Source organism: Patagioenas fasciata, chromosome 4 (genome assembly GCF_037038585.1).
Source record: "Patagioenas fasciata isolate bPatFas1 chromosome 4, bPatFas1.hap1, whole genome shotgun sequence".
NCBI classification, from domain to species: Eukaryota; Metazoa; Chordata; class Aves; order Columbiformes; family Columbidae; genus Patagioenas; species Patagioenas fasciata.
This window is the reverse complement of record NC_092523.1, coordinates 391,569-404,312: the sequence shown is the minus strand read 5'-3', so window position 1 is coordinate 404,312 and position 12,744 is coordinate 391,569. Positions and strand designations below refer to the sequence as shown.

The window sequence follows — 12,744 nt, the reverse complement described above, 5'->3', positions numbered from 1 at the left end:
TGCACGTGGGCAAAATCAGCTGTGCCCTGTGTTTCTCCCGTAAAATAGTAAGAACGCTAATACAATCGTGCCAGGAACTACCTTCACTGTGAATATTTGAAGGAACCCACTGCTAATGTATTGTTAATGGGTACTTGCATTGTGGATTAGATGCAACAAAAATCCATACTTTCTTTTATCCTTTGCTGTACAGGAGGTGGTTGAACTTTTCTATAGCAGATTCAATCACCTGTTGTAAAGCGAGATGGTTGTCTCCTGTGAGGAAGCAGGGTAGATTTACCCATGCTCTATAAGCACCATGGATGAGCTATATAGAGTAACAGCTTAAAAACAAACCAACCAGCAACAAGAAGCTAACGATCAAAACAACAAAAGGAAAAAAAACCCAAACAAACCAACCCAAAAGCGCAGAGGCTCCTGAACGCCCCCTCTCAGTGCTGTGATGTCCGTTTCCAGGGAGCCCGTGGGGTGTCCCCACAACCGCAGACACAGGTGACCCGGCTGGGTGGTGCCAGCAGAGAACAGTTGGTGTGACCCAGCCCGCTGCGCTGCCCTGGGAAAGCCGGGGACAAAGGGCCGGGCCGGGGCATGGGGAGGTTGGTTCCAGCTCACGGATCAGCTCACAGCGACTGCGGAAACAGCCCCGAGCCGGGACGGGCCCGGCCGTGTGCTCCTGTCCCCCCGCCGCGGGGGTCCTGGCTCTGGACATCGTTGCACAGGATCGTTTGAGAACCGTTCCTGAAGGATGCGCAGCGCCCAGAGCAGCAGCGCCTGCCCCGCTGCTGCTCAGCCGAGGGTAAGGGCTGGCACTGACCCTGTAGCAGCAGCAGAGCTGCCACAGCTGCGGGCGAGCCGAGTTACTGCTGCAGACAAGACACGGGGCACAGGGAGAGGCAATGTATTTTATTAGGACAGAAGGCATCTTTAGGAAAAAAAAAACATTTTAGCAATGTCGGGCTATTATCTTTTATCAGTGTGTCTGCCATGTGCGCGGCTCTGGGAAAGCGCGTTCGGGGAGCTCGGGCTGCCCACGGGTCAAGAAAAAGCGCCCGCGCTGCGGGGCCCGGGGGCGCTGCGTGACCGCGCTCGGTGCTGCCGTCTGGTGGCCACAGCCCGGAACTGCAGCTGGGGAGCGGCGCCCGGTGCCCGTGCCGCGGGTAAGAGGGGGGCGCTGCCGCTGCGACCGAGGTCGTGCCCGTCAGAAAGGGGGGGCAGCGGTCGGACGAGCCGCCGGGAAAAAAAGAGGCGCCCGGCTCTCCCGGGGCGGCCCCGCTGCGAGGGGAACGGGCGAGGCGGCAGCAGGAGGCGGCGGCGTCTCCTCAGTCCCGGGCACAGGGGAGAGAAACCTGCCGGCCGGAGCTCCTTACGGCTCTCTCTGTTCACAATGAATTTAAGGGTAGGTGACCACCCGCCCCCCTTGTCAGCGTAAAGCAAAGGAGCGCGGTTTGTTGTTTCCTTTCAAACGCGGCTGCTGGAAGCCGCGCGGGCAAAGGGCGGGGGGGGCCCGGCAGGGCGGAGAGCAGACGGGTGAGGGTGCAGAGCGGGCCAATCAGATGGCGCGGGAAGGCTGGGGGGGGGGCGGATCGCTGATAGGCTGCCAAGGCACGTCAATTGCCATTCTGTCCGCCAATCAGATTGCCGGAGGGGCGGGTGTCGGAGGCTCCGTACTGCGCATGAGCAAACTGCGAGTACTGATGGGCCAAGAGAATGATGATTGACTTGTCTTCGGCAGCCAATCGTGTTGCGGAAAGGGGCGGGTGCTGCTCTCTCCCTACTGCGCCTGCCCTCACTGCGAGCTCTGATAGGCGGAGAAAATGGTGATTGACGTGCCTAGGCAGGCTATCATTTTGCCGGAGGGGCGGGCGTTGCGGGCCTCTGGGCGCCGGACGGAGCATCCAATAGGAGGACAGCGTGGTGGGGTGGAAAGCAGCCAATCAGCGCGGGTCCTGGCGAGCGGGTCCGTGGTGTCTCGGGGTGGGTACCGGGAATTAACGGGAACGGGGGTCGGGGCGGCTGTGGAGCGGTTGCTGCAACCGGCACCCGGGGACCTGGAGGCAGTCGGCTCAGGGTAGCCCTTCGTGAGGTCCCCGGAGGCGGCAGAAAGGAAGGAGGCGACAGAAAGGCAGAGGGGGCCTCCCGCCGCGGAGGTCTCCGGGGCGCGGCGGGTGTCGGTGCCCGCGGAGCCCGGCGGGACGGTGGGAGAGTGCGAGGGGAACGGAGCGGCGAAAGAGGCGGCAGGTGAGTGCGGCCGCGGCGAGGGTGACCGTGCCGTTGGAACGGGGGGAGTGGGATGGGCCGGCGCGGTGAGGAGGCGTTCGGTTCAGTTTCCCCCCTGCCCTTACGGCCGAGTTGGCGAAGCCGGTGGGAGGTGTGTGACCCCGAGGGCAGGTGCGCCGAAGGTTTACGGTCTGGAGCCGTGTGTCCCTCCGGGACAGCAGTCGCTCCGGGAGCGGCGCAGCCCCCGTTAGTCGGGGGGAGACGTTTCAAACCAGAGCTAAGGCGCGGTGGCAGGCTCGGTGGCGTGGCGGGTCGGGCGCCGCTTCGGCGGGAGCTCGGGGCGAGGCCCGGCGGGTTCTGTGTCCTGTACGCGCGGCTTTCGTTCCGCGGCTCTCTGTGTGCGTTTTTGTTTCGTTGCGTTTGTTTTCTGGAGTTTATTTTGCGGGGTTCCCGCGAAACGCGGCACGACCGCTCGCCCGGGGCTGCCGCGGCGGTCTCAGTGCTGCCGCCCTGTGGCGAAACTCGGGTACTGCAGCGCACGGCCGGGGGAAGAGACGCCGTTTGACCCGAAGCGGTCAGAAGTGCCAGAAACCAACGCCAGAACCGGCAGGAGCTGCGGCTTCGCAGTTCTGTCAGCATTGATCTTAGGACTCTGATTTTGATGCTAGTCGTTTTTACTTACATTACGCTACAGTGTTCTGTTTGGTACTGCTAGTGGGTAACAAATAATTGTGCTGTACCACAACGCGAGAGGATAATATTTCATAGACTTATACTGCCAAAGAGTTTGCAAGTGTATTGAAAAGGGGGGAATTCAAGAGAAGCTACCAAGTTAATGTATACTGCGATGAAGTTATAGAAGATGTACCCTTCATTAACCGGTTCACGTGGGGTAAATGCTTTCTGACCGCCTGCACAATGAGGGGATATTTTTCACCTTTTAGATCCTTCTGCATGACAAGAGGGAGACAGAAGATTTAATAACACATTGTTTAGAAGCTGAGAGCTTAGTTTATATTTAACTAATAGATGTGTTGTCAGTGAGAAACTAAACATTTATAACTAACTTCATCAATTATTTCTTAGGTTAGATATATTGTATGTTCAAAATTTAAAACAATTGTAATTAATATGTAGCAACTGTGTGATTATAAGCAATGCAAGAGCATCCAGTCGTGGGAGCACTTACAGAGGACGACCCCCAGAGCTCCCCAGTGCAGATGAAAGAAACATTGCCTGCTTAACGGTGTAATTGACTCTGCTGTCAAGCTTATTTCTCCGTTTCAGTACGAGCCCATCCCGTGGCCTCACAGGGCTGTGTCCTGTGGCGGTGCTGTGGGGAAGGGGCGAGATGCTTTCCTGCACCGGTGGATGTGTTTGCTTTTATGCTGAGCGTGTCCTAAACGGTGTCAGTTTGTCTTAATGCTGTCTGGCGTTGCTGCAGTTGCTCTGGTTTTTTGAGGATGCCTTGTGTTTTGGGGTGGCCCGTTTCCCTCGAATCCTCCGTTAGCTCAGCTGCTCTCCTGTCCCTTCTTCTGACTAATTCCTCTGCTTTCTCCTGCTCTATTTTTTTCAGAGGCTGAACTCTAATTTGGAATTTCTGTGTTTCTGAGGGGGAGCTGTGAACGCCCGATGCTCAGCAGACCCCCCAGCCCAGGCGGGGAATGGAACCTGGGGAGCAGCGCCCAGGTGGGAGACGCGGCGCCGTCCTCCGTCCCCAGCGTGCGGCAGAGGAGCAGGAGGCGACAGCCGGCCGGGGGCAGATGCCGGGTGCGTCCCCAGCTCGCCAGAGCTCCCCCCGAGCCTCCTCCCGCGGCCCCGCTCGCCCCGTGCAGCCGCTCCCAGCTCCGGCAGCTCCTGCGAGCCCGTCCCGTGTTCCTGGGCCGCTCCCAAGCCCCGTCGTGAAGGCGGCAAGCCGGCCCTCGGCACCTCTCCGGTGGCCCCTGCGGAAGGAGCAGGCTGGGGCAGGGGTGAGCTACGGTGCTAACGGCCGCTGCTTCTTCTCTCCCTCTCCCGGAGGCCGCGCTGAGGATGTGGCCGTTCGCTCCCAGCCCGGGGGATGCCGTTGGCTGCGCCCGCCTCGGGCTGGCGAGGCTCGTCTGGCAGCGTGGCGGGAGAAGGGACAGGGGAGCACGTCCCGTGCGTGGGCGGGGGCTGCTGCTGCTGGAGCCAGAGAGGTTGGGGAGAGGTAAAGAGGAAGAAATGCGGGGCCGTCGGCCCAACGTCCGCTTCCTGCGGCGGGCGAGAGAGCGAGCCCCTCTCTCCGGGTGGCGAAGGCTCCCTCTGCGCGGCGTGCGGCGGGCCGGGGGCCAACGTGCGCGGCAGGGTCCGTGCGCGTATCCTGGAGCGGGACGGCTGCCTGGCGAGCGAGCCAGCGAGGCTCCATGTCCCCGAAGCCTCGTCTCGTAGGAGCCCTGACACCCCACCGTGTTCTCCTAGGCTGAGGACGGCCGAGCGCCCCGAGTTACCGGAGAGGAAGGGAGGAGAGAAGGAGACGGGAGCGTCTGAGCTGTTAGAAGCCTCCTGGCAGCCACCGAAAGCGAGAGCCGCTGTGAGTCCCTGGCCCTCGGGGCCTCGTCCCCGGCTTGTGTGTCCTGGTGCCTCCCTGCCCCTCCGTCTCCTTTTTCCCCACGCTTTCTCTGGCCCGTTCTTTTCCCTGCCATTAGTTTCCTCTCTGTGTCTGTATGTGCTGCTCTGTCTCTTTCCTTCCTCCCTCCCTTCGCCGTCTCTCTCTCTGTGCCTTTGTCGTGCTCGGCGTTGCCGGCTTTCTTCATTCCGTACGGCACTGTTCCCGTCCTCGTACACGTTCTGAACCTTTGTGCCGCCCCGTTTTTTTTCCTCTCTTTTTATTTTCTTTTTTCCTGTCCTCCGTCTCTCCGCAGGGCTCCTCATTCCTCTCCTTCTTCCTCCAAGCCCCTGTGTTCCCCGCGGTCTCTCGCTCTGCCATCGTTTTTGCCTGTTGCCCTCTCTCTTGCTTCCCGTTGATAGGAGGAACAAAAATCTTGTAGAAAGCCCTTGGCATAAGGCAGCAAGACCAGGCCTAACGGAACAGAAACCTAACAGAGAAACACTAGCTCTGTAGGGACTGGAGGTGGGGCAAAGCGGGATGTCCTTGGCTCGCAGGCTGGGAAAATGGGACGTTCCACTAAATGGAGAAGGAGCTACTTGAGTAGCAGCACAAAATGACAGCGGGCGTGCTCAAGACATGAGGTCGAGGAGCCGACACCGGGGCAGGGGGCACCGGGCTGCAGGGGCACCGGGGACCGCTGGAGACCCTTGATGGACACTGGCATACCAGAGATGGACTGCCAGCGAAGGGTGGGGTTATGGAAAGAACTTCTGTTTAATGCACTAACTAAGCGGTAGAAGCAAATGAATATGCAATAGGTGTATGTAAAGAATACCAAGAAGCGTGAATCACACGTACGCTCAAATACAGGGGCCATCCTCTGAGCGTGCGGTGCGCTGTATTGAAATTGCCCGCCGTTTCACACTTTCAGAACAGCGTTAGAGAGTCTTTTTTGCCGACTTTTTGGTATCTCTCCGCGTCCCGTGGTTCCTCGCCGTGTCCCCGTGTCCCGCTCCCTGCCCGTGGTCGCGTTCCTCTCTGTCCCGTTGACCGTGCCGGGTTTTTTTCCTCCGTCTCCGCGCCGCTGCCGCCGCGCCGATTTGTTGCTTTCTGTGCCCTGTTCCTGGTGCTCTTCCGGCCTCTTTTCCTCTGTCCCCGCCGCTGCTTTGATCTCTGCCTTGTTTTTTCAGAGCCCTGTCCCTTTTCTCTCTTCTCGCTTTTGAAGAGAAGCTGCCAAGTTAACGTATACTGCGATGAAGTTATAGAAGGTGTACCCGTCATTAACCAGTTGACATGAGGTAAATGCTTTCTGACCGCCTGCACGATGAGGGGATATTTTTCACCTTTTAGATCCGTCTGCACGACAAGAGGGAGATGGAAGGTTAAGTAACACGTTGTTTAGAAGCTGAGAGCTTAGTTTATATTTGACTAATAATTAACAGATGTATTGTCAGCGAGAAACTAAACAATTATAACTAACATCGTCAAATGAAATAAAGAACGTGGCTTAGCAGTGCTGCTGACTCTGCCGTCCCGTTTCTTTCCCCGTTTCAGCCGGTGAGCCAGCCGGAGGACCCGCTCTGTCCGGCCGCAGGGCCCGTGGAGCCGAGGACTCTCTTGGCGCACCCCGGGGATGTCTCTGGAGAGACTCCTCGTCTCGGTCGGATCGCCGCGGGGACGGACGAGGACCTCTGGTGAGAAGTCTTTCTTCTCTGAAATTTGGGACCGGTCACGTGCTCGCGAACTGTCCGTAAGTCGTGGTACGGAATTTCGGCAGGATAGCGTGGACGGGGTTGCGAGCACCTTAGAGGTATACAGTAGTTGCTGTGGAGTTGTTTGTGCGGCCAGCTTTTGGTGTTGGTTGTTCCCGTGCTCCGTAGTGGTGCAAAGCTGGCTCTGTATGTAGCCGTGAAGTGTACCGTAGTTTGATTTAATTCTTGGATGTGCCTTGGTTCTGACTATGCACTTGAACACCGAAAACTACAGCAGGAGCTGCTGTGGCTTTAACTTGCAAGGAGTGTGAGCGTTGTGGAGCCATCTGTGTTGCAGAGTGTCCTAATTGCGGTGCTGAGTGTTAGAGAGATTTGAGCTGGGTACCGGAATTGTTTTGTTTTGGAGACGGTGGGATAAACTTGGAGTACAACTTGTGAGGGCGGTGTGTCGTGGGTAGGTTTGAGTATTATCTGTGGAGTACTGCTGTAGGTGTTAATAGTTATTTGCTCGTATTTGTTACAAGATGAGCCGTGTCGTTCCGTGTGACGCGTAATGGGAGGACGGCGTAGTAGCGGTATTCTGAAAAAGAGCCCGTTAGGGTGTATTTTAGCTCACAGGAAAGAGATTGAGGAACCACCTGGTGATAATGTGAATAGAGCAACCTTGATGAAATCTTGTGAGCAGAGGCCATTGTATAAATTGGACAAGGAAGGAAAGCCTGTGCGCAAAGCGCGGTGCTGCACCCGGGCGCCCCAATGCCGTGCCGCAGCGCGCCTCAGTGCTGCCGCCCTGTGGCGAAACTCGGGTACTGCAGCGCACGGCCGGGGGCAGAGGCGCTGTTCGCCCCGCAGGGCTCGCGGCCAGGTATCTGTGTGTCAGTGTCCGTCCCCATTTGTGTAAAAACGACATCCCTCCCTCGGTGGCTCCTTAGAACGTTTAAAGATGTAAATATTGCTACCACTAACATTGTCGATCCGGCTTCTTTCCTCAGTGTCAAGCAAAGGAGCGCGGTTTGTTGTTTCCTTTTAAAGGCGGCTGTTGGAAGCCGCGCGGGCAAAGGGCGTGGGGGTCCCGGCAGGGTGGCGAGAAGGCGAGTGAGGATGCAGAGCGGGCCAATCAGATCGCTCGGGAGGGCTGGAGGGGCGGAGCGCTGATAGGCGGGGAGAATGGCAATTGATGTGCGCAGGCAGCCAATCAGATTGCCAGAGGGCGGGCGTTGAGGCCTCAGTACTGCGCATGCCCAAATTGCGCAGTCCTCAGTCAGGTCTGACCCTGTGGCGGGCACCTGGGCGCGGAGCGCGGGAAGGAGCATCCAATAGGAGGACGGCGCGCTGGGGTGAAAAGCAGCCAATCAGAGCGCACCGACTCAATCCTGTTTGAACAGTTGCCTCCCTGGCAAGCGCGTCCGTGGTGTCTCGGGGCGGGCACTGGGAGTTAACGGGGAAACGGGGGTCGAGGCGAGGGAGGGGAGGCTGCGGAGCGCTCATTTTGGCCTCTCCTTCCCCTTGCCCTGCCTCTCCGTCCCTTTTGCCTCTCTCTCCCTCTCTCTGTGTCACCTTGTCTTGCTCCCTGTCCCTATCTTTCTCTGACAAGCTGACCTGCTCCTTGCCCTCCTTTTGTATGGAATCACAGGCTCATTCTGCTTGGAGAAGACATGTGCAATTTTCTAATGACTTGACGGTTTAGAGAAACGGCCTGGAAGAGATCATTCCTTTGTCTTTTTTTGGTGTTTTTTGTGTTTGTTTTTTTTTTTTTTCCCCACGTGGGGGAAAAAAAAAACAAAAGAAGAGGCAAATTCAGTGCCTCTGCGGAGAAGCTGGCGACCAGTTTTAGGTAAGAACGCACACCCCGTTGGCGAACGGGTCCCGCGGCAGTTCCACGTGTTGCAGGTAAAAGAAGGAAGTTTGATCTGCCATAGAGGAACAGCCGCCTCTTTCCCTCCTTAGGGTCGAGCGTTGCCCTTGTCTTTGTTCACATGAATTTATGGGCACGCTGGAAATAGCCTTTAAGATTTATATGTAGAGTTTAATCTAAGTGGTAAGTGGCATGGGCATAGTTAATTTTTGAACACCTTGCTGCCAGTTGAAATGTAAGGGATGAAATGTGATGGGAAGTAATAAGTAAATTTGGGTTTGACTTCTAGGGTGTTTTTTTCCCCATTAGTGTAAATCAATGGCACCGTTGTCCTGTGGCTCAATCTCTGTTCTGTTCCGTGGAGTCTTCAATTTAGGATGTTCAGGTAAGAAAGTTTGTCCTTCCAAAGAATGACCGGCCATTGGTAGGACAGAGAGAGGCTTTTAAGTGCATGATCAGAATTTAAGCCAAATTCCACTTGACGTTGCTGCTGTTGGTTTTGGCTTTCACTGGTTTCCCCACAGCTCCCTAGTGTTTGGGAGCTCGGAGTGGGCATTTTTTTCCCCCAGGGAGAGGCTATGCTTAAGAATGAATTTGTTTCCTTAGAGGAGTGAGAGTCCGTTTGTGTAACACAAAGAGAAACCCCAGCCTAGTCGAGTTCTGAGTGTGTGTCTGTGAGATGGCTGCTTTACTTTGATGAGTTCACACCTGTGCAGTTGTAATGCCAAAGAGCAATGCAAGATAGGAGGGTTTTTTCCGCTGTGGGGGGGGATGCAGAAAACCAGAGCTAAGGTGCGGTTGCAGGCTTGGTGGTGTGGCGAGTGGGGCGCCGCTTCGGTGGGAGCTCGGGGTGAGGCCCAGCGGGTTCTGTGTCCTGTACGCGTGGCTTTCGTTCCGCGGCTCTCTGTGTGCGTTTTTGTTTTGTTGTGTTTGTTTTTTGTTTATTTTTCTGCGGGATTCCCGCGAAACGCGGCACAACCGCTCGGCCCGGGCTGCCGCGGCGGTCTCAGTGCTGCCGTCCTGTGGGCAAAGCGCGGTGCTGCACCCGGGCGCCCCAATGCCGTGCCGCAGCGCGCCTCAGTGCTGCCGCCCTGTGGCGAAACTCGGGTACTGCAGCGCACGGCCGGGGGCAGAGGCGCTGTTCGCCCCGCAGGGCTCGCAGCCAGGTATCTGTGTGTCAGTGTCCGTCCCCGTTTGTGTAAAAACGACATCCCTGCCTCGATGGCTCCTTAGAACGTTTAAAGATGTAAATATTTCTACCACTAACATTGTCGATCCGGCTTCTTTCCTCAGTGGATCCGTTTTGCAGTCGGTGGCCCACGATTGCTTGGAAACAGCAGAAGCTGTTCGCTCCGGCGGAGCGGATTGAAAGGACCAGCCGCTGGAGGATGCTGAAGACTCCTGGGTCGCTGATGGAAGCAGCTTTGCATAAAGCAGGGGGTACGTGAACCTGGGCATGCAGTGACGACTGCCCAGCAGGTAATGGAAGCTAAACCTTTACCTCCAACGCCCGACAAAAATAACGCCAAGAAATGCCACTGAAAAAAACACAGTCAGGGAGGGTTTTTTTAAAATTTCCTTTAGTTCCCCCCCCCCCTCTCCCCCGCCCTGCTGCGTTTAGTGCAGTGAATGACCCATTGGGAGATGACTGTGGATCTGGCTGTTGAAGGGTGTCTGAAGGAGAAGGAGATGTGTGTAGAGCAGGATTGGTTGTGGGGGTGAGTGTAACTGGTTTGGCTGTGGGGTTGTAAATTCTTTTTGGAGGCTTCCTAGTTTCTGGTGTCATCTGTGGGGTGAAGCGTCTTTCTGTGTGCAGGTTTGAAAGGTGCGACGTACGGAGCTCCATCATTTGCCACCAGAACTCCAAATCACAGAGACAATGTTGCTGTGCAGCTGCTAAGGACAGTGTGTGTCTCAGGTAGAGTAACGTCCTTTGTGCTCTGTGTGCGTGTTCCTCCCTTGAAACGAAGGTGCGCTGCCCGGAGTTTCACGTTCCGTGTGGTACCTGCTGGGCTGAGTCTCCTCCCTACGCTCGCCCGTTTTAGCCACGTCTCTGCTCCAGCCCAGTTCGGGAGCAGAGTGGGTCATCACTGACTGCAGGGCGGTTGCACCTTCTTCAAGCTGCTAACACAGGAGGATGAATTTGGCTTTCTGCTCACATCACACATTCAGATACTGGGCAAGTTGTGTATCTCCTTCAAAAAAGAAACACTGTCAAGGGGCTGACAGAGCGTGAGTTTCACAACACAACAAACCAACTCTGCTAGGCTTACATCGTTTTGGTAGTGCATAGCATGTTTCACTTAGTCCCGTCATTGCAGGTGTCTTCTAGAGCCTCCATTGTCAAATCTTGCTGGTTATTCACCCAATTTCCTTTCCTAACTGTCTTCCCTTTTCCCTTAGGGTTTTGAGAAGCTTGATCCTGGGGTGTCTGGGGGTTGCCAGCTGACAAAATGACATTGCTGTGGCCTTGCTGAGAACAGGTGTCCCTGTGAGCCACCTCCCGGGAGCAGAGCTGAAGTTGAAAGGCGGCTTGAAAGCCCCGGTGAGAGTTTTCGTTAAAGAAACCGGAGATGATGGGGTTGACGCTGCTATTGAAAAAGGCCAGCCGGTGAGCAAAGGGATAGATATAAATGTGAAAGAAGTGCAACTGGACATCTGAAAGGTTGACATAGTCAGAAAGCATCATCAGAGTCCACAAGGGAAGCCAGGAGAGGGTGAAAAGCAAAACCACAATAACGAGCATTTTGATTACTCTTTGTTTCTTCTTTGACGTGCTGTGCCATCGCTCCTGGCTGTGCTTTCCCACCGTGGGCATCGCAGTGTTGAAGAGAGCAATGCTTATCCTGGCGTACATGATAACAGTGAGCGACAGGGGAGCCAGATAGATGTTCGCAAAGAGAACTGTTGTGTAGATCTTTCTCATTCCTGGGTCAGGCCAGTCCTCTCGGCACCAGTATACGGGGCGGGTTTCGTTGCCGTAGCCGAGGATCACCCTGAAATGTTTCTCTTCTTGTACGTGCAGCATGACGGCAGAAGGACACGTGATTGCGATGGCCAGAATCCAAGTGACGGCTATGATGATGAGTGCAGTTGAAACGGTCAGCTTCTGCTCGAACGGATGAACGATGCAGCGAAACCTGCAGCAAAGATATCCGGCGACATACGTAGAGAAGCTGTTTAAGGAACGCTCACTCAAACAGGCGAGCATACGTTCGCTTCTTCAATTGCATGCTTTTTAAACAGATTAAACATGATACTCCAGTTGTTGGAAGCTGTGCTGTTGCTGGAAAAGTTACCATCGTGCGTTGCAAAGGGCCTCAGAAGGGAAACACTGATCAGGAAACTGGAAATAAGTTAGCAGATGCCAGTGTGAAACCAGCCACCGAAAGGACAGAGACCGATACAAAAGCCGCATCTCTGATCCCAGGTGGCTGTCTCCTCCAGCCAACATCAGGAAACCGCAACAAAGAGGATAAGAAATTAATAGGAGATTTATAGCCGAATTAGAATTAGGGTCCAAAGAAGCTGTCACTGGTGACGGGAGAGCAGTGGTACCTCGCAGCGCAAGGAGCTGATGCGCTCTGTTACGATTAGGTGAAAAGGTAAGAGTGAATTTATAAACTGTTTGCGAAGGAGTGACCCAGCAATGTGAAATGTGTCTAGAAAACCATCATCTTAATACTGTATACAGGGTATAAATAAGAACAATTGGACGAGGGAAATGTCCCAGGACAACACTGGCAAATAGGGTTCTCCAAGCTGCCTAGAAAAGAGGGGTATGGCTATTGGGTGGCACTCACAGCAGCTCCCTTCTCAGGTTGGCCAGGAGCATTCCCGTGCCGGGGGGCGGCTGCCGGCCTGTGGGCCGGGGGCTGCGGCTGTTTGGGGCGCTGCCCCCGCTTTGTTTTCCTAGGGGAGCCCCCCCCTGCTTTTTGGGGGTTGTGGTACGTGCACGTGTAAATGACACAATGAGAGTAAATGACACAATGAGCTGCCTGTCGGGGCCGTTTCCCTCGTGTCGCGTGACGGTGTCACTTGTGGCGCCCCAGCGTGAGCAGGGGCCGGCGATGCGGGTGGGGGATGCGGGGGTCAAAAGGGAGTCCCCCTGAAAAGAGGGGGTCACAGTCCAAACGTGCCTGAAAATTCCCGGGGGAGGAGAACACGTGTTCGACCTGTAAACACGAGTGTGGGAATTGCAAACAGAGAAATCTGTCCTTGGTATTTATATATTGCAGGATGGCATTCACGTGTCTATCAAATGCTTTTATATCAACGCCCTTTTCTACTCTATTATATAAAGGATTTTTAGAATGTAAAAAATTCCTGTTGATGGTTTTAAAAATACCAATATCTTGTCTATATGTAAATTAAAAAATGAAGGACTCGAA

At 55.3% G+C, this 12,744-nt stretch overlaps 1 long non-coding RNA gene across 1 annotated transcript; it reads left to right on the top strand.

Annotated features, from left to right (window-relative positions):
- Positions 1-1,947: 1,947 nt before the first annotated feature.
- Positions 1,948-5,007, top strand: LOC139827885 (uncharacterized). The gene is made up of 3 exons (XR_011739007.1): positions 1,948-2,238; positions 3,794-4,187; positions 4,657-5,007. It is a non-coding gene; the product is annotated as an uncharacterized lncRNA (long non-coding RNA).
- Positions 5,008-12,744: the final 7,737 nt, after the last annotated feature.